The 26,949-nt window shown below is 39.9% G+C and overlaps 1 long non-coding RNA gene across 1 annotated transcript in view; it reads left to right on the forward strand.

The window, feature by feature from the left end:
* LOC123571881 (uncharacterized) overlaps positions 1–25,882 on the forward strand; it is a 56,395-nt gene extending 30,513 nt beyond the window's left edge. Inside the window, exon 3 of the long non-coding RNA XR_006696177.1 lies at positions 25,391–25,882. This is a non-coding gene — a long non-coding RNA (uncharacterized lncRNA). The remainder of the gene's footprint in view (positions 1–25,390) is intronic.
* Positions 25,883–26,949: the final 1,067 nt, after the last annotated feature.

The raw sequence follows: 26,949 nt of genomic DNA on the forward strand, positions 1-26,949 counted from the left end.
GAGAAACTCAAAGTACCTTTGTTAACATTCATTTATGCTACAAGGTAGTTGGATTAAAAATGTCAACACTCCTATGACACAAAAGGAAGACCAAAGCTACCAGTAAAATTTCACGTGGAGGAAATATGGAAGTAGATTAGCAACCCCATTAGTATTGTGGTATTGTTGCATTGATCATACTATTGAATAGTGAAGAGTGAGGTACCTTATTTTATAAATGCCATAAGCAGCATAAAATCACCCATGTACAAATATATGATCTTTCACATGCATTTGATGGTGATTATATGTTGAAACCATGATAACTCTAGATCTCAGTGACTATACTCATCTTCAAACACTTAGCTAAATCTGGAACAGATGAGCATCTGAAGTTTGAAGCTGTACACCCCTAGGTTAATATTTTTATATCAACAAGAATATAAGAAAATGTACATTAACTTTTAAAAATAGCTATTAAATACCCTAAGCTTTAGTGCACACATTTTTTTCCAAAGCACGCATAAGACATATCATAATCTAACATTAACATCTTGCATTTTTAATTGTCCTTGTAAATTTATTATGCAAACACTACTTGGAAAACAGTATTTCCTAAATGTATTGTATTTACTAAAATAATGCCTTTGCCCCTTTGGTCTCTGAACAGCAGTGCACATCTTTAAATTCTTCTTAACTGGATTGATAATAGATACATAAGACAAGTTATAATTTTTGAGATTGTAACCAAAAGCAAACTCGGCTGATCACTGCTTGTAAAGCCAAATGAACAAAGACGAGATGCAGTGAAAGGAAAGTGACTTTATTCCAAAAGCTAGCTGTTGGGGAAATGGCCAGGCTCATTCCTTAAAATAAACATTTCAAACTTTAGACTGGGGAGAGGGGCTTAAAAGAAGAAGTTGGAGAGGGTGGCACGTGGGGGTGGTGCTGGGTGTGAGGCCTGTGTGCCTTGTTCTGGTGGCTGTCTTGAGTCATGGTCCACCTGGAGCATGTGCTGGTGTCATCTCAGCGGTGGCTGTGTTGTAGACTAATCACCTTGAGATCATCTCTGGAATTTCACAGCTAGCTCTCTGTGCCTGGTTTGTCACAAGATTACCCTTGAATCTTCATAACAAGCATGTAGTTAGATAAATGTGCATGGTGTAAGAGTGTATGTTGGGAGATGGAGAGATGTGAAGCAAAGTATACTTCAAGGCTATATTTTAAGACTAAGAAGAAAAAAAGAGGTTTTTGCAGTTTACTTCAAGGTTACATCTTGAGACTAGGGAGAAAAGAGAAAAAGGGGGAAAAAAGTTTGAAAAATGTGTTTTGAAGCTAAACTGCTCAATTACAAGATGGCCGCAGCAATGGGGCCAAACTAAATTCCTGTTCATTTGCATTTCACAATAATTTCTCAGAGGTCTCAACAGTGGTTCTCACTTTGGCTATATGTTAGAATAGCCTGTGAAGCTTTTAAAAAATGCTAACACACAGACCCCACGGGAAACCATCTATAGTCTTTGGAGGGTGGAACCCAGACATTTGCTTTGTTAAAACTTCCATGTGATTCTAATCCAGTCTAGGATGAGAATCCACCAGACTACAACCCACAGGAACTGAGTAGCAGGTGATGTCTCTTAAACAACTAACCTTCTTTATTTAGGAGTTCAAAATATCTGTTAGCCAATGTTGAGTATAAGTGCAAGGCCTGGAGCTGCCACAGCCAATTGGAAGAGTTACTTCTAGCCCAAGAGTAAGGCCAATATTTCGGAGGCTCCAGAGCCAGATGAGATGACCAGCCTGAGCACCTCCTCCACCCTCTAGGCTATTTCATTTATTTAGGGCATTTTTAGCTGGGTTTTCTGTTGTTAGCAACCAATCACAAGGAGAAGAGCAAGCATTCAAAGAGATACTAGCACCTAACAGAGACTTTCTCTTTGACATACTTAGGAGGACGGAAAGAGAACTGGAAAGGAAGTAATATCCTTATTGATTCAAGGTCATTTAATACCATGCCTTTCTATCAAATAAAATAGTTTTGTGGGCTTATATCTCCTACTTAGGAAATATTTGTCTTAGGCTGGGAGAGATGATGGTTTCACAGAAACAATGCAGCAGTAGGCTATGAGGGGCTTATGTTTGCTTCTTGGTGACTTTCCTTAACAAGAAACTCCAAAGGAATCTTTGAAAGTGAGGGCTGGGGATGGGGGGGAATAAATTATTCAAACAGTGTCTGTGCCTCTGGCATTAAGCATGAAGCTGTCTGAGCATATTCTGTATCCTTTGGAACTCAAGCTATGGCCAATGAACTAGCAGTGTCCATGGCATCACCTTAGAGCTTATTGAAATGTAGAGTCTCAGGCCCCTGACCCAGACCTACAGAATCAGAATCTGTTTATTAACAAGATGCCCCTTTAATTTGTATGCACATTAAATTTTGAGAAGGACTGTTCTAGGATGCATGTCACCAGCTGAATGCTGCTTAGACCATAAACAGCTGTTGTGTGCACAGCCTGGCCTCAGAGAGACCTGCTTCGACCCATGAATACCAGCTCTGTGTTCCTAGCCCAAGACTGTCTGCTTTGTTTCCCTTCAGTTTCCTCTACAACTGATAGGTCATCTGCACAAAAGAACCAGTTTCCGAGAATTCCTTGGGGTTTACTTAATACTAGTATATCTCAGTCCATCGCGAACATCCTCATCTCGTAGTTATAGAAGTCACAGATACTGGGCCAGGTGAAAACCTTTGAGCTTCTTTACTTTGTTATTAAATTTTCTATATCCTATATTCTATATATAAAAATTCATTCATTAACTCAAACATGGATTAAACTCCTTTGTGTCCCATGTAAACCACATCTTTTCAGACATTTTATCAAAGTTATTATGATGATTAGCATTTCCCCGAGACCTTTTATAAGCAGTACTTTCTGGGCTGCCCTGAAGAAATGTTCCATCAGGAGCTCTCATGACTCTATGAAGCTTTAGAAATTCATTTTCTCTTAATATTACAGTTAATAGTCATGTAAATTACATACCACTAGCCAGCTAATGGCTAGGTGAATGCAAGCAAAATAAATAAATAAATAAATAAGTAAATAAATAAATAAATAAAGACAAAATCAGAGCTCCTTCCCACTAGCTGGGTTCTCTGTGCTTCACTTTGCACTTGTTCTTCAGGAACGATCTACATAGGACCTCAGGGACTTTGAATCTAATATCCTACATCTGTAGAATGGAGATGGCGGTTCCAAAGACTCTGAAAATGAGGGAAAGTCCCCAGCACTTGCCCAGCATGCAGAGATGCTCGGTGAGGTGAGTGCCTGGCAGCGATGGAAGCAGGGATTTATGGCATATGAAGGGGAGATGAGGTCAAATCCACTTTCTCACCAAAGGGAAACATATCCTTGACTAATCGCAAAGGGAGAATTCAAGTGAAGTAATCAAGGTTTAAATGCGGATAGTTTCTGGGAAGGGGCATAGGGCCCATGGCTCTGGGGAAAAGGGCCTTTGTGTCACTTGGGCCCTTGGGATGGAGTTAGGAGTGCAAGAAGTTTATGGGGTGAGATAAGTGTCAGGGCAGGGCGCCTGCAATAGATGAAAGGGGAGGGTTGAGCAGGGACTGTCTACAACTGCAATCCAGATCTGACTGTCTCTGCCCACTCCTGGGAACTCTGGAGCCAAGAAAGCCTCTTAGAGGAGTTCTTTGTTGGGCAGAAATAGCAATACCTGAGGATCCCTGCTCTGCTCAATTGTTGACTGGGCCCTGCCTGGGAAGAGTGTGGCCTCAGCTCAAAAGCTGAGGAAGAACCTGAAGAAACACATAGCTGGGGCCTGTCAGCTAATGACATTCTTGCATCGGAATGGCAAGTCACTTTCTTAAAGGGAGAGGCAAGCTATACACCTCCATGGCTGGCACAACCTGGGGAAATGAAAATCCTTCAGATAAATTTACAAGGATCCTACAGCAGAAGATACCATTCCCTGGCTTCCCAGGAGAAGCCTGGAAGGGAGCAAGCATTGTGGAAAATCCATGCACCTGAATGTCAGAGTAGTGATAGCTGTGGAGATACTGAAGCAGATGAACCGTGGCTAGCTTCACAGCATCCTATACTCCCTGGATGGGTCAAGGGAAATAGCTGAGAGCTTCTGTGCTCCCAGGAGGGGGACAGCAGTGCAGCTAAGGTCAGCAGGCTAGAGAAGTCTTGGGCAGGGCCAGGAGAAGGCAGACTGTGTAGACTGGATTGCCAATGACTGGCAGAAATGATGAAACAGGAATGGAGTGATGCCCAAGAACTGGTAGAACCAGGTACACACAGGGGAGGTTAGCAAGGCCAGTAGGTAACTTTGGACCAGATTTGCACCCATCTGAGGGCTTCACCTGGGAAAGCTGCAGAGAGGAGCAAGAATCCTAAATTGATGGAGTAATTACCAAGAACAAACAGAATTTTAAACCAGAGGGACTAATTTATCTCGAAGTGATGAGATTAAGTTTTCTGCTAATGAGGAGAAACAGGGAAGTAGGAGCTAGTTAAATTCAGTTACAGAAAGGAAAGAAATTTATAAACTGCATTTCCCAGTTATGTAGCCTATTAAATTTCATCTCTGTTACATAGAAAATGATATCTTTTGATATAATCATTTCATTTTTTGGAATCTAGTTTTATAAGTGGAAAAAAACTGTGTAAAAATATTTTTTATTTCCATATTATTTATAATTGTGAAATGAAATAAGTGCCCAGCAAGAGGGGAAGTGTTAGGTAAGTTACAGTACATCAACTTAATGACTTATTAGACTACTAACAATGATATTGTCATTAAAATGCAATAGTACATAAGCATTTTTAAAATTAAATTAGTCAGGGGAACAAGCAGAAAGAAATATTGTACACTGTTTCTCAAACCTTTTGACCACAACCAGGGTAAATGGTTGTTTTTGCATCTTGACCCAGGACACCCATACATATTTTATCACTGAAACAAAGGTTGCATGAGACAATGCTTGCCTATCCTGGGGACAGTACATTTTAGCATTTTATATGCTCTTCCAATTTGTCTTTTTCCATGCTAGTTAGACCCACCACATAGGTTTCATGACCACAGATGGGCCATGACCCCTCATGGATTGAGCATGATCCCAGTGACAGAAAAGAACAATGACAAAAGCGTAACATCTAGAAAACGTGCTTGGAGAGAATGTGGCAAAATATCAACAGGACTGGAACTCTAGGGGATTCATTCACATTTTTCCATTTGTCTCTCAGAAGCATGTATGACTTTGTATAATGGAAATACTATTACCATACTAATTTTAAATTGTTTCCAAGGCTTCTTTTTTCCAGCTAAGTAATCCCAGGTCCTTGTTGTCTGGTAAATTCACATCTATCCCCGATAAACCTCTGAGATTAGAGGCAGCAGCCAGAGCTGCAGGCAACCTGTGCTCCTGTACCACACAGTGCATCTTTAGCACCTCCTGACTCACTGTCCCCCACATGGCCACTGCTGAATTATGTGCATTTTAATGAGGAGATTGATGTCACTTTCCCTTCTTCCTCCCTCTCCAACACAGTTTTATTGAGTGCCTGTTATGTTCCAGACACCATTCTAAAAGCTAGGTGTAAAATGAGATTTTAAAAAATGTGTTTCAGTTTTTTTTACAATGAGTATGTATTTCTTTCACAATTGGAAAATAAAAATACATGTTGTTTTAAAAGTCAATCTTAAGATGTGGCTCCTGCCTTCAAGATGCCCATAACCTAGGAAAGAGGAAGTCACCTAAACAAATATATCATTGTGAGACTTACTTTCAGTCCCTTACCCACCTCCTACTCAAGCCAGAAAGTGGCTCCTCAAAATGCCTTTTAATTGATAGGGGCCAAGACTTTGCTTTATTCTTTTGCAGGACACCATGAAAATCGTCTAACACCTACTTCTGACCCAGCCCTTACTTCTCTATTTCAATCTGCTGTGTAGGAAGGGGGAAGGGGGAGAGAGAGGGGAGGGAAGGAGGAGAAGACAAAGAGGGACAAAGAGAGATGGAATGGCATCTAGTCCAGCACTAGATCTAGGACAGATAAGGTCTGTGCCTTGTCCATAGATCAAGCTTGTCCAACTTGTGGCCCACAGGCCACATGGGGCCCAGGATGGCTTTGAATGTGGCCCAACACAAATGTATCAACTTTCTTAAAACATTATGAGACCTTTTGAATGCAGCCCAACATAAATTTATAAATATTCTTAAAACATTATGAGGGTTTTTTGTGATTTTATTATTATTTTTTTAGCTCAGTAGCTATTGTTAGAGTTAGTGTATTTTATGTGTGGTCCAAGACAATTCTACTTCTTTCAATGTGGCCCAGGGAAACCAAAAGATCGGACACCCCTGTCATATACATTTAACTGAGGTTAGTGTTGGGGGCATCCTTAGGTATTCAGAGCACCTTTTAGCTCTACACCCTTCTGGGTTTGAGTGGTACAACACAAGACTGTTTGGTCCATCAGAGTTTATTTCCCTAATTTCCCAAATGTGTCATGGATGGCCTAGCCTGTGACCTCCAGGGAAGTGAGAAGCAGGCTCTATATTTGTCTGGCATCAATGCCTGCAGCCAGATCTTTCTGATTATTTTCAGGTTTTCTCACTTAGTGAATAATGTTCTGATGGTAGCTTCTTCAGTACATTAACTTCCAATTCTGGTATTTCCCCAAAGATGTTCAAACAAGTAGGCAGACAGCAAGCTGGGTAAATCACTAAAGAAAACTGCATAATACTCTTATGTCTGTGTGTCAGTGGCTACTGCTCCTGGTGAGTGATTGATTTATAACCATCGGGTTGAAGCAAGTGTCTATTTGCTTTCCAATCATGAGTGGCTTGTCAAATTTTAATATAATGCTAGGGGCTAATACAGTCAGTCAAGAGTATTTTAACTCAGCAATTCCTTGACCTCTTGAACTCATGTCACCTCTGCTATAATAAGAAAAATGTCCCCTCGGTATATTCTTTTAATAATCTCTTGAACACAGTTGTGTAGGATTCTGACACTCTTAGCCATACTGGACTTCCCAGCTTGTTTTCACTTCAGAATGTGTGTACATTACAGGACATATGGGTTTTTTGTTTTGTTTTGTTTTGTTTTGTGATATGGTTTGACTGTGTCCCCACCCAAATCTCATCTTGAATTGTACCTCCCATAATTCACATATGTCACAGGAGGGATGCTGTGGGAGGTAATTGAATCATGGTGGGGAGGAGGCTCCCAAGCTGTTCTCATGACAGTGAATAAGTGTCATGAGATCTGATGGTTTTATAGAGGGGACTTGCCCTACGCAAGTTCCCTCTTGCCTGTAGCCATGTAAGACGTGCCTTTCTCCTCCTTTGCCTTCTACCATGATTGTGAGGCCTCGTCAGCCATGTGGAACTGTGAGTCCATTAAGCCTCTTTTTCTTTATAAGTTACCCAGTCTCAGGTATGTCTTTATTAGCAGTGTGAGAACTGACTAATACACAGAGTCCTGATCCATTGCCTGGGCTGAAGCACAGCGGTGCAATCACAGCTCACTGCAGCCTGAAACTCCTGGGCTCAAGCGTATCCTCCTACCTCAGCCTCCCGAGTAGTTGGGACTACAGGCACATGCCACCATGCCCAGCTAATTTGTTTAGACATGGGGGTTTTGCTTTGTTGCCCAGGCTGGCCTTGAACTCCTGGCTTCAAGCAATCCTCCCGCCGTTGTCTCCCAAAGTGTTGGGATTACAGGAATGAGCCACCACACCTGGTCCATGTATTCCTCTGATACTTGCTTCTGATACTTACTGCACAGGTTAACCACAGGTATCTCAGAGTGTTTAGGAGACATGTTCAGAATTCTGGGAAATGTGGTGCAAAACATTTCTCTCCTGTGCCTGTTTTGTTTGCACCTCATGATAAATGTTCCTTTGGCAGTTTTATAAACAGACTGCTAAAATGTCACCTTTCAGAAGTGTGACAAGCTTGCTGGAGAGGACTGCTGGGAGTCGGATGGGCCAGGCACAGTGAGTATCCGCGTGGCCTGAGCTGGTGATTTGACAACATGCAGGTCATTTGTTTGCAGAGTTGGCCCAGCTTGGAAAATTTTGAGTTACCATCCTTCGTGCAGACATAAAAATGACATGGCTGATCCTCTGAAAGCCAAACATGCTGTTTCTGTGTGAATTTTAATCTTCAAGAATGCCTCTTGGACCAATTTGTGAACAGCATGAAAGACAGTGCTTCACAGAATGTAGGAGGGTCTTAGACCTGGGAAGCCAGCTGGTCTGTAGTGGGAGCCTGCCCTCCTGCCTGCCTTCAATCAGGTCTCTCTTAGGAGAAACAAGCTCTAGCTCACTGAATAAAGCAAACACAGATAAAAGTGGGTATTTACCAAAACAACCAGTCTACAGAGCAAGAATGAATTAGGCCATCTTGCTAATGCATTTGTAATCTCTAGAAACCTAATGTATTGTGAGGCAGAGGAATATGTTATTTGAATTCAAGTTCAATTAATGCAGAAATTAGTTGTAACTGGGTTCAGGCCTATCCATGCGACAGAGCACATAGAGTTCATTCTGTTTTACATCTCATCACACCATCAATGGAATTCCATGTAAATTCCAGAGATTCCCAAAAGGCTCATAAACACATCTTAGTTGCTACATGAGACATGTTGGACATCCGGAAAATAAAGTCTTAATTTGTAAAGTGAGGAAAAATACTAGATGCATTGGGAAAGGAAAATGCCCAAGACTTCATAGCTAATGGGAGTTGGTCTTTCAGGCAGAAAGCCTGTTTCCATTCACAGGCCCCAAAGGCCTCTGTCCAGCAGGCTACAGAACGTTCTCAGCTGAGCGGTGCAATTCCTGTTGCCAAACAAACTTGCTTTGCATTTGAATGGTTTGGGTAAACCAATTTGTGACCTTTTGAAGCTCACAGATTATAGTCACAACTTTTGCTTCCCTTTGAAAAGGAATGACTTAATATGGCTGAAACAATAGCCACTGACTATATTAAGCTGAAATGTAGCTGGTTCCAATTGGCATGTACTGGAAGAGTATAGCATATGCTGTATTTCAAAGACTTAGCACACACACAAAATGTCAGATAGCTCCAAGATTTTTTAGAATTGATTACATGTTGAAATGATAATGCTTTGAATATAGTGAATTAAGTATATTGTTAAAATTAATTTCACCTGTTAAAATTAATTCCATATTGTTAAAATTAATTTCTTTTTGCTCTTTTTAATGAGCCTTTTAGAAAATTTAAAGTTACACATGTGTCTTAATAATGGACAGTGCTGTGTTAGAGGTTTTATTTCAAGTTTAAGAGTCTCCAGCTTCCTTTCCTACATTCCTTCAAAAATTTTTTGGATGAATTCTAAAGTCCTTTTAGTGAGACACCAAGCTTTTTTTGTTGCCACAATTCGGGACAAACTTTAAAATTCCTGAGATTTTTTTAAATGGGCAATGACTACCCAGTAGCTTTGCACTAGAAGCCAGGCAAGAGATATTGGTCACAGGAAGAATCTCACAAAGATGTCTTAAGTATACACATTTGATATGGTTTGGCTCTGCGACCCCACCCAAACCTCATCGTGAACTGGAGTTCCCATAGTCCCCATAAGTCATGGGAAAGACCCAGTGGAAGGTAATTGAATCATGGGGGCGATTACCTCCATGCTGTTCTCATGATAGTGAGTGAGTTCTCACGAGATCTGATTGTTTTATAAGGGGCTTTTTCCCACCTTCACTCTGCACTTTTCCTTGCTGCTGCCATATGAAGAAAGACATGTTTGCTTCCCCTTCTGCCATGACTGACTGTAAGTTTCCTGAAGCCTCCCCAGTCCTGCAGAACTGTGAATCAATTAAAACCCTTTCCTCTATAAATTACCCAGTTTCACTTTTATCAGCAGTGTGAGAATGGACTAATACAACATTACATTTTCTTCACCAACTGCTTCCTATTTCTACCACCTCCCATCAGCCCAACAATGCACATAATGGAGGTTTGAGCCCCACTGAGCACTAATGTCTTATCTTATTGTCTAAGAGTCAGGTTACCTAAATTTTATATTCAAGCAAGGCTGGATTTCTATAGGACATAAAATACTATGGACAAAAGAAATGCAGGAATTAGTAAAGCCACCCTGAACCTGGAGGTCATGGGAAGGACAGGAACCCTGTCATACCAATATCCAGTCACTCACTGCCATTTCTCTCTAAGGAGATTGTGTTAGCTTCTAAGAAAGATCAGATGCCAAAATTTCTGCCCAAATGTCAGTCCTTTTTACATATCAGGTATACAGTCATTCTTTGGTATCTGCTGGGGAATGGTTCTAGGACCTCCTTCCCCCCACCCCATGACATCCCCTCCCTGTACCAAAATCTGTGGATACTCAAGTTCCTTATATAAAATGGTGTAGTATTTACATATAACCTATGCCTAGCTTCATGCATACTTTAAGTCATCTCTAGATTACTTATAATACCTAATATAATGCAAATATTGCATATAACAGTTGTTATACTATATGGGTTTTTTTATTTTTTTCTGTTGTATTATCTTAAATTTTTTTTCCAAATATTTTCAGTCTGTGGTTGGCCATATTGGCAACTGGTTGAATCTGTGGATGCAGAACCCGAAGATATATGAAGAGCTGACTCTAGTTACCATTAATATTATGTTTCTGTGGCACAGATTTTCTGCAACTTTAGTCATGTCATCCCTTACATGTAGCCAGCCACGCTGAAATGCAGATGACTGATCTTGGATTCTTTCTAGAGATCAAGTTTTTTCCCTCTTCTTTCACTATTGTTTGACTGATATATGTAATCAAAATATCATAAAAATTTTGAGTTGACATTTTAAAATAATAGCACCACCATCCTAAGTTGAATTTTAATTCTCTGTTTATTTTGCCAAGATGAGTTAGTAAGTTACTCAATTATAATCATATTATTTTTGCTCTTAATTAGGCCCCCTGCTTGCTTGCTTGCTTTTTGAGATTGGTTTTAATGGAAAGAAGAAAATTAGATTGGGGTAAGTCTGCACAAAAGAGGGGATAAAGACGGTGGTTTTTCTGCCTTAAGCAGAAAAACTAGGGTGGGAGACAATGGAAGAACATGCTTTAGAAAAGATCCTAGCACTGTAGGAACACTTGGAGCAGATTCATTCTTTCAGTGGATCCACATATATTTTATGTGTGGTTGCTAATTGCTAAAGATTTAATGATGAACAAGGCATACATAGCAGGAGAGTTGGTGAGCATGTCATCTACAGTTGTGGTCTCACATCTTCACTCATATTCTCTTCTCAGGCCACTCCTTTCAAGCTTCTCTGGATACCATTGCTCTGTAACGCTGCTTGGTCAAGGTCACCAATAACCTCTGTGTTGGCAGATGCAATGGCCACCTCTCTGTTTATATCCTATTTCACTCTTACAGTATATGGTTGAACTCCTTCAAACACTTTTCTTTCTAGGCCTCCAAGATACTGCACTCACCGGATTTTCTGCCTCTCTCACCAACAGTGCCTTCTCGGTCTCCTTTGCTGATATCTCCTTCTTTGCTTGATGTTTATATGCTGGGCCTGCACTTTCTTCCCGCCACTATCTGTACAGATTGTCTGGGTAATCACATTTGATCCTGTGACTCTATTTAAATAGAGTCTATGTCCTTTCTTTCCGGAACTCCAAATTCATTATATCCAACTTTCTACTCAGCATCTCCAATTAAAATATCTAAAAGGCATCTTAAAATCAACATGACCAAAAAAAATTTGGTGGTTCTTTCCAAACCTATTTTATTCTTAGCTTTCTTCATTTTGACGAATGCCAGATACATCTAACCCAGTTGCTGAAGTCAAAAATGGAGAAGTGGGGACTTCTTGTTTCAAGATTGCTGAGTAAAGCAAAGCCCTTTCTGCCTTTCTTCTTTCAAAAACTGCCCCCTAAATTACTAGACTAGAACAAAACAAAGGAATGCGAACCTCCATTTTAAATAAAACCAAAAGTCCTTGATGACTTTGAACCATCAAGTATAAAGATAGAAAGCAAATGAAGAGGTGGGAAGAGGCTTAGCAGAGTGGATGCAAGTCAAACCTAAGCACCTGTAGAGAGACAGACCAAGGAAGAGCAAGCTGGGTGACCACATGGGACCCTGAAGAAGCTCCAGAATGGGAGGCATACATTATCACTAAGGGCAGAAGTAGAGCACAGGGTTATAAACATTGCAATTGAAGATCTGTATAAGCAGTAATTGGACCTCCCCCTACTATCTCAACTAGACTATCCCTCTGGTAACCTCACAGTAGACAAAAGTTAGAGTCCCTGGAGAGATTGAGCTAGAAGGGTACTGTATTTAGGAACCAAGGCACAGAATTAGAAGAAAATTGAGTGAGTCTGCTAACTGAATAGTACAACCACAGAAACTCCCAATCACCAGCTGCAGGAAGTCAAAGGAAACTCGTAGACCATACCCAGGCAGGAGATCGGAGGATCCTTTCTGGAGAAACTGAACTGCCACAGAGAAATTACCCAGAAACTGACAAATGGAGGTCTCTGTGAGAAAGCAAGATGACCACGCAGTTGCCCTACACTAAAGCTCACACACCAACAAGTTCCACCCAAACACACATTATGGCTTAAGCTGAATTATGATATCCAAGGATGATCAGCCTTTAAGAAAATCTCTCTGGTATAGAAGAGAGAGGTCAAAATTAAACAGAAAGCCAAAACTTAGAGGAAAAAGAGATGATGCAAAAAAGCCCCAAGACTTTAGATGCAGAAAGAGAGAATTTTAAAATAGTAAAGAGAAAATTATATTAATATATAAAATTCTAATAATAATAATATAGGAAGTATTTTCAGGACTGAAAGAGCTAAGTTTCCAGATTGAAAGGGTCTCAGAAATGCACAAAAAATATGTATCAAGGCACATCATCATAAAATTTAAGATCTCCAAAGCTAAATCAAGGAGTTCAAAATCTTTCAGAGAAAAAACATGTCACATAAGTGTTAGAGATCAGAATGGCAGTAAATTTCTCAACCTCAACATTTAAAATAAAATACAATTAAAACAATGAGTTCATGTGGAGAAAAGAGAACCCTTCTACACTGTTAATGTAAATTAGTACCGCCATTATGGAAAACTTTATGGAGGGTCCTCAAAAAACTAAATATACAATTACCATACGATCCAGCAATTCCACTTAATGCATGAAATGATATTTACCCAAAATATTTGAAATCAGTTTGTCAAAGAGATGTCTGTATTCTCATGTTCATTACAGCACTATTCATAATAGCCAAGTTATGGAATCAATCTGTGTCCATCAACAGATAAATGAATAAAGAAAATATGGTTTATATATACAATGGAACATTATTGAGCCTTTAAAAAGAAGGGAATTCTCTCATTTGTGACAACATGGATGAACTGGACAACATTATCCTGAGTGAAATAAGCCAGGCACAGAAAGATCTCAGTTATATGTGGAATCTAAAACAGAAACAGTCAAACTCATAGAAGCAGAGGGTAGCATGATGGTTACAGAGGCTAGAGAGTGGGAGAAATAAAGGGATCATGGTCAAATGATACAAAATTTCAGACAGAAGGAATGAGGTTTTATTTTGTGACTTGTTGCACAACATGGTGAATATAGTTAATAGTGTATTGTACATTTCAAAATTGCTGAGAGTAAATTTCAAGTGTTCTCAACAGGAAAAATAATAAGTGAGGTAACAGATATGTTGATTAGCTAGACTTAATTGTTCCACATTGTATTCATAAATCATAATATTAGTTTGTAACCCATAATATATACAATTATAAATTGTCAATTTATAATAAAATAAAAATGTTGTATTTAGAAATGTTTTACAGAGCTAGTAGAGGTATGAGAAGACCTAGCTAGTGAGTCAAAAAAAGAGGCAATTAATAACTTCAGCTAAAACAAACATTTGAAAATTGTACATGTGAACTATAATCGAGATTACCTATATCTAGTATGTAGGGAAAAAAGAATGAGTCCAAGAAAGATAGTATCCCAGTTACAGAAATGTCTAAAATCATTATACTTGATTCCAAGATAGTAAAAGTAATATAAGGTTAGATCCCTCTACTGTGTTCTTTTCCACATTTACTTTCCTTCATGTTTATAAGTTTTAGATATGAGTAACTAGGCATAATGTGGTATCACTTGCTAAGACAGACAGCATGAAAAAGAAGCAAATATAGAGGACTGGAAAGCACTGATTTGTGTCTTAATTTTGGATATGTTGCATTTGAGGTGGTTGTTAGACATTGGGCAGGCAGGGGTATATTGGCTGTATGGGTCTGGAGCTCAGAAGGAAGGACTAGACTGGGGACATCTAAATAGGAAGCATTGTAAAGGCATCAGTGACAGCGATGAAGTTACCTAGAGAGGAAATGTAGTGTGAGAAGAGGGTCTGGAGATAATTCTTGAGGAATGATGAAACATTAGGGAGAGAGAAGGGGAAAGCATCTGGCAAAGGAGATTGGAAATGAGAGGACAGATATGTAGAAAGAAAAGTCAGAGTGTGTAGCTCATGGAAACCAGGAGAAGCCTTGCTGACCCATAAGCCACTTCCTAATATGAATTTAGATTCCTCTATTATCCTTCTTTTCATGTTGTACTTTCCCTCATGTACTAAGATGAAATGAATATTTACGTAGTTGATTGATTCATTTGTTCATTGAACAGTGCCAGAACTGTTCTAGGATGCAGATACAGCAGGTACAAGTCAGACAAGGCCTTTGTTTTCATGAAGTTTATCTTCTAGTTGGGGTTAACAGTTGGGGGTATTAAAGAAGGAAGTGGAGGAAGGACATGGTTAGTGTGTCAAATTCTTCTAATAAGTCAATGACAATGAGCACCGAAGAATGTCTACTAAATTAAACCACACTGATATTATTGGACACATTAGTGTGGTAGAGACAGAAATCAGATCAGAAAGTCCTAAGGAACAAATGATGAACCAGTTGAGAAAGGAAATATAGACAAATCTCATGGGGAGATTGAGCCAGATAGGTGAGAAGAGAATAGTGATGGAGGAGATACAGGGAAAAATCCAGTTTAAGATCAGAATTGTCAGAACGTGTTTAACAGATGATGAGAAGGACCCAGTTGCTAGAATGAGGTTGAAAAGGTAGGAGAAAATAAGGGCAGATAACAAGTAGCATAAGGTTTCTTAGAAGATGGTTGGAGAGAGGGACCATAGCACAAATGGGGACCTTTGCCTTTGATGGCAGAAAGGACACTTTATCCATCATAGCAGGGTGGCAGGGATTTGCAGAGAATGATGAATTTTAAGTAACAATTACAGGAAGAGTGCTTTAAGATCTAAAACATATGCATTCTTTATTCCCTACCATTGACTGGGGGCATTCATTTATTAAGAGGAGCAATAGAGGAAGAAGGTGAGGGACAATAGATGAGAGGGGCTTGTGAGGTCAAAAAAGAGTTGAAACCAGAGCATCCAAGCAAAAACACTGAAAAGAGAGAAGGCTGAGGACCAAAGAAAGAATACTTGAATTCATGAATTTAAAGATCTGTGGGCAGGAATGGGTGAGATGGAGTATAAGGGAAGGTCATCGGGAACGAAGAAACTCAGAATGTTCATGACCAATGAATCAGATGGCCATCCAGTGTGATTCTGGTGTTGCCTAGGAGGATGGCAGGAGATGGAGTAGAGAAAAAGGCGGGCCTGCAGTCCTCACAGCCTTTCCCCGATTGGCCTCTGTCAGGTCCTGGGGTCTGGGTCCAGCCCATGCTGAAGTCCGAGGGGAGTGGGTGGATGAGCAGAAAGAACACTCGGTGGGGGCATAGGCAGGTGAATGTGGTTTTATTCAGCAGTAGCTCTCTCAGCAGCTTATTCACATTGTCCACCTTTATCTCAGCTGTTTGCTCTGACACTGTGGCTCCTACAGCCCCCCACGCCTGCAGCTGCATGGCCAGCTCTCCCTTGCCTTCAGGGTCAGCAGCTTCGCTGTCTCTTTTTGGGCACCAGCGCACTGAGCTGTGTGGCTTCCTTCTGTCTGTCTGCAAGACAGACAACTTTGGCTCCCTCTCTCTTTCTCTGGGCACCAGCACACCCACCATGTTAAGCCATGTTGAACCTAGCTGAGCCCCAAGAGTCCCTGTACAGCGTTAGCAGGGCAATTATACCTTTGTGACTTAGAGCAAAGTATGAGCTTACACAAATAGATTATATAACAAGCGAAGGTGTGTGCTTGCTTGCCAAACTCACTGAGTCATGCATGCCTGGATATTCGCCTTGGCCTATTCCTTGACCAAAGCACATCCATGTACCTTACAACCTCGCTCATGGGACCCACCAAGGGGACTAAAAGTGGGAGAGGATGGATTCATCAACAAAAATCTGGCCCTATAGTCAGAAGAAAGGGTATGCTGGGAGGCAAATCCCAAATGTTGACCGTGGTCCCAGTAGGTGCACTATTTGGGACCAGCCTGCCTAAGATCAGCCCTGGAATTGGGGCCAGGGATTTCTGTTGTTCCCTTCCACCTTTAAGCTCCACACTTTATAGATAACATGGCACTTCACAGTTTACTTTAAAGCCAGAGGCCTGGGTATTGTGTCAATAGTGGCATCTGTCGTCAGACAAAAACCACATGTCCCAAGCAGTGTTTGGGGCAGGTCAGGCTTATGTTCCCTTAAGCTGCAGGTGGAGGAACACTGCCCTTTTATTTAGAGAAGTACTTCTCAAAAGTGCTTTAGCATATGCCAGCATCACCTAGAGGGCTTGTTAAAATGCAGATTGCTAGGTCCCAGCCCCAGAATTTCTGATTCAGAGGGGCTGGTGTCCGGTCAGAGAATTTGCATTTCTAACAAGTTTCTAGGTGATGGCAATGCTGCTGGTCTGGGGACTGCACTTTGAGGACCACTGATTTAGGCCACTTGTTCTCAATTCTGGCAACACAATGGAATCATCTGGGGAGTTTTAAAACCCACTTGGTCTGGGGTAAAGCCTGAATATCAGGAATCTTCAAAGCTTTCCTTGTGATTGTAAAATACAATGAGAGTTGGGAGACTCTGATTTACAGTATGAGCCCTGCTTGAGAAAAGCACATGGGAGAATTTATTTCTTTCTCCCTTCAAGCGGCAGTGGATATTTACTTAATCTGTGTGGACGTTCAGTTTCCAAGATATAGTTCATTATGTATGTTACATCTACTATATCTCTGATATATTCCCTTATTTGACTTTGTGGCCTTTTTCCCCAGATCATCATAGACTGTGCTTTCCAATCCAGAGGGAAATTGTGGCATTTGTTTATCTGAAATGACCCATTTAGATGGATTTGCAATTTAAAGGGAGATTTGGAAATGTGGCATATTTCATTTCATTAATGGAAGTGACATGGCTCATTAAGCCCCACCAGTAAGTTTCTACTTGAAAAACTTTATAACTTCCTGGTCAGCCTTGGGGGCCTTTGCATACTCAAAAAACACATTTCAGTTTGTAGGAGTTAATAATTTGGAATTCACAGTACTTGATTCTAGGTTGTCTGTATTAACAAGCTGGTAGCAACCAGGACTAAAGTGCTAGACAGTGCCTTTGCACTCAGGAAGTCATCGTTTATTTCTTATTTCTTGGTTGATTTATACTTAGCTAATTATTGCTCTACTCTTGGCCAGTTACAGTTTCTTCTCTAGGATCCATGATTCTGAAAGTTTGTAGTTGTGGCCAAGTTATAATGAATTCCTTTCGGCATTCCTATAACCAAATTACATTAATCAAGCTTAAAGAACTCTCCCCAGATTCTGCAGCATTAATAAAACAAAACAACAATAACAACAAAACACATTGTGACATAATCAAACCTATTCGTGGTACTGTTAAAGGGTATGAATACTGGAGTCTGAATACCAGGACACAATTCCTATATAAAACACTTTACTTTTCAGGCAAATTACATAATTTCTCTGAGTTTTAATTTCTTCACCTGTAAACTGGGCATTTTAAATCACCTGGTTTTACTACCTCACAGGTTGTATCAAAAAACACGAAGTGTGTGTTTTCTTTCTGTAAACTGTTAAATAAAATACAAATGTTATTTCTATTATAGTGCTTGCAGAAAGTAAAATTCCAGAAAATAGACTTTTAGGGATAATTGAGGCTTCAGCACAAATATTTTTTATTTCAATTAGAATGGAAATAAACATACTTTTCTTCTGTGTGCAACAATCCTGGGACCAGACCAAATAACTTACCTACTTGCTCCAGGAAATTCTTGTTCCCAGAGACTGACTGAGAACCAATTAAACGACTGACTTACCAAGAGTAACAGCTTGTTCATCAATACTCACTTCTATACCCTCTCCTCACTGTGCCCAACAACCCAAAGATATTGTATTATAAACTCTGCCCAATCCTAGTTTCCTGCCTTGCAAGACTTGCCATAAAAGTCATCCATCCCAGGTACTAAAATACTATAAATATCCTCTCCCGGCTTTCCCCTTTTGAGACACAACCAAGATTTTGCCAAGGTGGTGTTTTCTCTTTCCACAATAGGATGAAAAGCTTAGCCTTGCTTGATCAACAGGTTTTTCTGGTAGTTTTTTGGGAAATACACATAATCCCATGAAAAATCTTCCCTAAATGTAGTATTCCAACTTTCTTTCTTCCACAGCAGGATGGCCTAGTAGAACACACTATTCAGTGCCCTGTGTGATCATTTAAAATATGAATATTTTATCCAAATATGTAGTCCTCTAAAGTTCCAATACTCTCAATGTGAATGGTTGAGTCCTAGTTGAGAGTGGAATGAAGTAGTCCCCAAAGCTGCTGCCTCAGAATTTGGGGCCCAATAATAGGGCAATTCAACTTCCATGGGAGTTTCTGGTGCCTAGTCAAGAGCTGAGGTCTTCTGGATTAATGTTTGTTAATTACAGCATAGTTGAGATTTTCAGACTTCAGTGTATGTAAAATCATTGGAGAAGTTTATTTGTAATGTAGATTTCAGAATCCCATTCCCAGAGAGTCTAATTCATAGACATAGAATATAGGGCCCCAGATCCATATCTTAAGTCTATAGTCTTTTACAGACCATATTTTGAGAAATATTGAATGATTATAGGGGAAATAAGACCCTTGTGGATGCAGGAAACTGGTTATGATGAAAATCTTTAGATAATATCTAGTAATGAGGCACAATTTCCTGAAATAATACTGTTTATTCTGGGCTTTAGTTTCCTCATTTGCAAAACAGAATTGCTAAGATTTATTAACCGCAGAGTCAAAGTATATTTAGGTTCATGAGCTGCCCGATTCTCCTTGCTTGATGCCCTGCAAATAAAAACGCTCCTTTCTCCTGCTGCAAACCTCAGTGTGGATGTTTGGTCTTACTGCTCCAGACAAGTGGACACCAGTTTGGTGCAGTGACACATGGGGCCAGGGAACAGGCTCCTGCTATGCCATTGCTCTGTCATCCTCAGCATGTGGCTTCCACGTTATAGTTTAAGACTCATGCAGCCACCACTTCTGCATTCCAGGCAGCAGGAAGAAGAAGGGAGAGCAGAAGACAGGAATCTTCTCCATAAGGCACTTCCCAGAAGTTGCACATGTCCCTTCTACTCACATCTCATTGGCAGAATTAAGTCACGTGATTATACCTGACTAAAACAGAGGCTGGGAAATGCAGTCCTTGTTCAGAGCAGCCAAGTGTCTGGCTAACATTCAGCAAAGGAAAGCGTATCTATTATTAAGGAGGGGGAGAGAACAAATTATTGGTTTCTGCTACATGGATGTTGTATAAAGGGCCTTAACTATCATGTTGGAATAGTTTGTATTTAATTCATAAAGGAATATGGAGACAATAAATTGTTTTGAGGCAAAAATGTGACATTATTTTAGGAATATAATCCATCTTCCAGTGATCTGTAGGAGGGACTGAAAAAAGGAAAACTTGAAGCAGGAAGGGCAAATCTGTGATAGCAACAGGTAAAGCAAGACGTAATGTGGACGGAATTTAGCAGCAGCAGTAAGAATAGAAAGGAGACACTCAACTGAAAAAATGGAACCAAAAAATTTGGTAACTGAATTTACTGTGTGGATGAACAATGAAATGAGAATGTCAAGCTTCAATCATGACTGCCCAGAATGGAAGAGCACAAGCTCAAATGTCTACAGAGACCCTGTAGATAAGTAACTGGGCAAAAATGGGCTAGCATATCGCACAATAGGAAGGCAGGGGGCATTCCTGGGGCCTAGCAACAGAAAAGCTGCTCAGGGCTCTGGAGACACCACTGCTCGGACTTCGAATACCACTAGGATGTCTAGGGGCAGGGAGATAGGAGTCTCAAAAGAGACTCCTACAGCAGAGGAAATAAAACATTTATCAATATCTCCCATTGAAAAATCTCAACCTACCCTATTAAATGAGTATAAAATACTTAGGTAACCACTTCCACCCTAAGCCTCCAAGATGGATAAGGATTATAAAATAGTCAGCATTTCTACATGCTCTCTAACAATATCTAAGAGCTGACATTTATGTAATGTTTTGTTGTTTTTATTTTTTTAATTCATTTATTTACTCATTCTCTTAAATGGGATTCCCATTTTACATGTGAGAAAACTGAGAAACAGTCATGTTAACTAACAGTCATATTGCTGGAAGAGGTAAAGCTGAGATCCTAATCTGGGCCTTTCTGCCTCATCATCCCAAGGTCTCCCACCTCAGTTACATGAATGAGCAGAAAGTGATCACTTCTGGATTGTGTGGATGTGCATGCATGCTGTCAATTTTGTTGATCGCAAAGAGCTAAGAATGCCCTGAGTAATCTGGAAAACACAACTGTTATCTCACTTCCAGAAAAACTGCTTCCGTGTGGATTGGTAGTCAGTGTTCCTGAAATATGAGAGTTTTCTCTTTACTTGGGACATTGAGACCTAGTGATGTTTCGGGCTTTCTGAAATTTCTTGAACGTATTCTCTTGGTTGGTGTGGCAACTGCTTCTGTTGCTGCTTCTGACGTACGCAGGCCTTTCATGTTGCTCACTGAACTTACTGAGACTTCTGGGTTGGCTCATGATCCAGATGCATTCCTTCAACTCTTCCCACCTGAACTCATAAACACACAAACGCTGCTTTGAGCCTCCTTCAGAGAATAAAATCTCTGTTAACCTGGAATAAAATATATCTAGTAAATAAATAATAATGTATTGCAGTTGTGGATGACATAAGGAATTTTGAAACAGCCCAAACATCTCATCACAAGGTTTTATGTGCCCTACTTTTGTATCATCATAAGCTTATAATGAAAGAGCTACTCAATGAAACGTTATTTATTTATTTATTCATTAAAAAATGGTAAAGGAGCAGTCAAGAAATTGAATGTGGTTGTGGTTTTTATCATATTAGAAAAAAAAGAAAATGACTGGAAGGAAATATACCAACATGCTAACATTGGTTACATAGCCTGTAGCACATTTAAACAGAAAGAAGTCTTGTCAAAGGAACATTTTGTGAGAACTGCAAATCAATAGAACACCAGCATCTGAACTGTTAGATTTAGTTCAGCTATTGATCAATAATAATAACAAGAGGGGTTCTTTACTTAAGACTTCACGAAGTGAATAGAAATTTGAAGAGAATGACTAAACCCATGCTTTAAAGCAAGAATTATATGCAGTCTTACAAGAGAGTTGAAAGCATGATGAAGAATCAAGTCCTGGAGTCAGACTACTAATTGCATGGCTTTGGGAAAGTTACTTAACCCCTTTGTGCTTCTACTTCCTTTTTTTTTTTTTTTTTTCCTTAAATGGTGTTGTTGAGGATGAAATAAAACTACCTGGCAAACAATAAGTACTCGATAAAAGTTACTAGAAGCATTCTGACATTGATTCTCTTTCTTTTCTTGCTAAGAAAATGTTGATAAGCATTAGTCATATGTAACAAAAGAATGACTGTGTCCAGTGTTTGGAAACATATTTGGTACCTCCGTCTGCTTGCTTAGGCAAAGCTCCCTGAGTGATGTAGCCCTCAGTTCTTGTCTTTGATCTGGGAGCTCTGTAGTCTCTCCTTTGGGTGGAAAATTAACCCCATATATGGGATCCAAAATGAAGTTAATTTCCACAAGTGGGAGGAAAAACAGACGCCATGACATTTCCTATGTAATGCCGTCATGTGTTCTCCTCCACTCTGCAGCACACCGGGGTGGCACAGCTCCAATACGCAGCCTGCGTTATGTTAAAGGCTTGACTAGAGGGTAGGATGGAAGGGCCACACATAAGCTGCAGGAGGGGGAAGGTATCAGGAGGAAAGGGACAGAATAGGACGATGGATTAACAGTCATGCTCTGCTCTAAATTCACTTTGTGATGTTGGGCAAGTGGACTCACTCTGATATGACCCTTGGTTCCTCCCTGGGCAAAATGAGGGGGCAGAACTGAGTAAATTCCTTCCAACACTAACATCTATGATTCTATATTCCCCTCCCAGTGACCACTTCCTCCGAAAGTACAGCTGACTCACATGACCCCAGGCAGCTTAAGATATGCTCCAAGCCCTTTCTCATCAGTAGAGCCTGACTAGTATCAGACTGAATTTAAGGCTGTTTAGCAACTGTCCTGCCTGCAGTTGGGGGTGGAGGAGGTGAGCTCCCCATCTGCGTAGGCTGGGGGCTCTGCATTTATCCACTGTGATCATTGCCATGGTCTATTGCTGCCTCGTCTTTAAAAACTGTTTACTCTGCCTTTCTCTCTCTCCCAGCATTCTTCTGAATTGGGCTGGATGATTTCTTCTTTTCCTTTTCAGAAGTTCAGTTTACCTTCAGCTTTAGCTTGGAGCATTGGTGATGAAAGAAAAGAGATCATATTTCCTCTAGTCAGAGCTGTATTTTCAGGGCACAGCTGCCTGGACCCACTAGAAATATAACAAGAGTACATATGAGGTCATGGGCAAATCCCATCCAGCTCCCTCCTGATAGGAGAAGAACCCAATGAGAGTTTAGTCTCTGGAAAGTCAAGCTTAGCCAGGCTTGTGGGCTGGATGCTGGGTGCTGGTGTCATAGTGGATCAGTTGAAGGGAGGGTGTTTTTCTAGATTCTGGATGGAGCTCCAATCTTTTCTCTAATTCTAAATTCTCATGACTGCTTAAGGGCTAGGAGAGGCCTTGATCTTTGATTCACGGAACGTTGAAACCAGAATGTCTCCAAGAGCTGTTGTGTTGTGACACTGAAGCACTGTTTATTGATTCCCTGAAAAGCCCTAACAAATATAACTAGCGCAGAATGCACTTTGGAAGGCCATCTAGTTGAATTAGGAATCTTGTAATTCCATGTTCATGTCACCTGTGCGTGTGACCAATATACACACATGTACAGATTTGCGCATGAAGCAGGTGACTGGGGAACGAATGACCTGTTTGCCAAAGCATTTGGAATATTCACTCCAAGACAGCAAAAAGCAATAAATTCAGGTCTTTGAGCTGGTAATAATATCTATATGTACACAGTATTCATTATGTTATTTAATGTTCACTATGATCTTATCAGATTGGGGCTGCTATTCTCCACACTTAATGCACGGGGAAAAAAGGCTTAGAAAATTTAAGTAAAATTTAACAAACTCACAAAGCTGCTCATTGTAAAAACAGAATTTAAACCAAAATAGTCCATCTGTGGAGCTGTGCATCTATCAAAAAAACTATACTGCTCCCCTTCATATGGTCTCTGTCCCAATGACATGGTGAATACTTTTCATTTTGCAATGAATTTCATTTAGTGTAGGTTAAGAACCAGGATTTTGGAGCTTTGCTACTGCCTAGGTTCAAATCCCAGTTCTGTCATCTGTTGTTAGAATCTTGGCCAAGTTGATTAACCTCTGTGCCTTACTTTCCTCATCTATAAAATGGGGATAATAATAGTGTCACTCTCATAAAGTTGTGAGGATTAAATGAGATAACATAAGCAAAGGTCTTAGAACATAGTAATGCTAGCCATTATTATCTTGTTAGCTATTATTAGTAGCAAACATTTGTTGATTACTTACTGTATTTCAGGTATAAGGTTCTTAGATGTAGGCAGAGGGGAGGGACAGGATATTATGGTTAATAAAAAAAAAAAGAAGTTATAGAGAGGGAAAGATAGTTTTAAACCAATCGTGATGTAAAGTGTTATAATCCATAGTGGACATTAAGAAAGGATTGACAGGCAGAGATAAAGTTGCAAAGGGAGGTTTGGGACCAGACTTGAAAGGATACAGAAACTGCAAGTGCTAAAGGGTTGGGACTCTATCCTGTGTAGGCAATGTAGGCAACCAAGGAGCTGAGATGTTTTTAAAATAGTGGTTGGTGGCACAATCATTTAAGGGTTTTACTAACTGCTGTCTGAACCCTATTTAATCAAAGGTGAGTATTAAAAAAAGATCCAAGAGAAGGGGAATGGTCCTTACAAAAACATTTTTGCCAGATTTTTTAAAATTCTGTTTGCAAGCTGATCTGTAGATTTTATATAACATAAAAATATTCTCTGTACCAAAAAAGGACTTCAAATCATTTTATATCCTGATCCCATATGCATTGTGCAAATGACTCTCATTGACTTAATACATTTGGCACCCTCTAGCATGTATAAAACATGCTTTATAAATAGTAACATAGACCATGCTGCCAGGGCCTCCTCTTGACTCAGGCAAAGATGACAGTGTATTCTCTTAAGAATATGAGATAATGCATGAGGCAGTTCTTGCAATATGTATGCCAGAGAAGGTTTGAGTTGGGGCATAATCTCCAGGGAATGGTAATAATTCTAAAAGTCAAAGCTATGGTTGACTGGTTTTTACAGCAATAAACCCAACCTGTTCCACCAGTTCCAATCTGCATGGTTGGTTAAGTGACCAGCATGACCAGCCAGTCATTCTCTGCTATGTATGCCCAGCTCAAACACAGAGAGCCAAATGAAGTGGAAAAAAACCCATGTTAATAAAGGAAGAGCTGAGGATGTGCAAGGATTTAGCACAAAATATTCACCACAGTGTTAATTAAAATAGTAAGGATGCCCAACATTTGGTAAAGTGTTTGACTATTATAGTACACCTGTAAGACTCACTACTTCATAGTTATTGAAAAGGATGATCTATAAAAGAATATAATAACACAAGGGAGTTATACCACAGCAAATGATAATTTTAAAAAGAAAGCTTCTAATATTATATGCATAATAAAATCTTATTTTTGTAAAAGAAAAAAGATTCATGTTTTAATAGGTATTATCTTTAGAGGTTGAGATTGTTGGGGACTTTTGTTTTATTCTTTTGCTTATGTATACTATTTAATTTTTCTATAGTGAAGATCTATTAATTTTATATCAAAAGTTAAAAAGAAATTATCTTCCCCTCTCTTCCTGGGTGTTGCCTATAGAGGTGAAAGCCATCTCCTTCTTGACACCATGGCTACCATTAGACCCCTCGTGAAGCCCAAGATCATAAAAAATGGACCAAGAAGTTTATCCTTCACCAGTCAGACTGACATATCAAAATTAAATGTACCCACATAGCAGGAACCCAGAGGTATTGAAAACAGGATGTGGAGAAAAATCAAAGGCAAGACCTTGACCCCCAACACTGGTTGTGGGAGCAAAAAGAAGCAAAGCATGTGCTCCCCAGTGGCTTCCAAAAATTCCTGTTCCAAAATATCAAAAAGCTGGAAGTGCTGCTGATATGCGACAAATCTTACTGTGCTGAGATTGCTCAACACGTTTCTCCAAGAACAGTTAAAGCCACTGTGGAGAGAGTAGCCCGGCAGCCCACCAGAGTCACTAGTCCCAGTGCCAGGCTGCACAGCAAGAAAAATTAATAGACAGCTCATGTACACATTTTATTTGCGTTAAATAAAGCTATAAATACTCTGTCATCTGGCATCCTCCCCGTTAAAAACATACAAAAAATACAAAAACCAAAACCAAGAAAATCTAAATAAAAGAATAAAATATTTGTGGGTGCTTTATACGTGTTACTCACTTAGTTCTCACACAAGTCCTATCAGATGGTGTGGTGAAAACCATCAGTGTTCTCCCAAATCCGTGTGTTTCATGGCATTTCCAGCCTCCTTTGCTGTCAGATTGGGTCATATAAAAGACTTCTGACAGATGAAATATAGACAAGAGTTATGAACCCCTTCCAGCCTGGCCTTGCAATAGCCTACAGTGCTTTTTGCTCTCTCTCTCTTTCTCTTCTTCATCACACTAAAGGCAAATAACTCCAACTCGTGGCCCAATTAAAGGAGCTCAAATGTTCAAAGATAGCTGCCCAGGAAAGCTACCTATCTTCAGCCACTTTGTGCTTCTTCTCTCTTTCTGTCATGTGAGGATACAACAAAAAGTTGGCAGTCTGCACCCTGAAAGGGGGCCCGCACTTGGACCCGAGTACGCGGGCACTCATCTCACACTTACAGCCTCTGGAACTGTGAGAAATACATTTCTGTTGTTTGTAAGCTACCGCATGTAAGAATTTTTTACAGCCCCCCAAACTGTCTAAGGCAGTGCATTTACACGATTGATATTCACAGTCATTATTGATATAACTGCATCAACATCTAACGTATTTGTGATGTTTTCTATTTGTTGCCCTTGATTTTTGCTTTTATTTTTGTCTTTCACACTTTTGCTGCCTTTTGTGGTTTTAATGAGCACTTTATCTCTTTTATCAACATATCATTTGTAGTTTTTTTTTTTTTTTTTTTTTTTACCCTGGGCAACTGTGCTTTTAATAGTGCCTTTTATACATGGCCATTTAAATAAAGGTTCTTCACAAGTTAAATAATATAATTGCACATTATTTCTAAAAGCCTAGCTTTAAAAGTACTAGGGGATCGAAATGGATGGTGATTTTTTTTTTATTCTTATACTTTAAGTTCTAGGGTACATGTGCACAATGTGCAGGTTTGTTACATATGTATACATGTGCCATGTTGGTGTGCTG

Source organism: Macaca fascicularis, chromosome 2 (genome assembly GCF_037993035.2).
Source record: "Macaca fascicularis isolate 582-1 chromosome 2, T2T-MFA8v1.1".
Classification (NCBI taxonomy): Eukaryota; Metazoa; Chordata; class Mammalia; order Primates; family Cercopithecidae; genus Macaca; species Macaca fascicularis.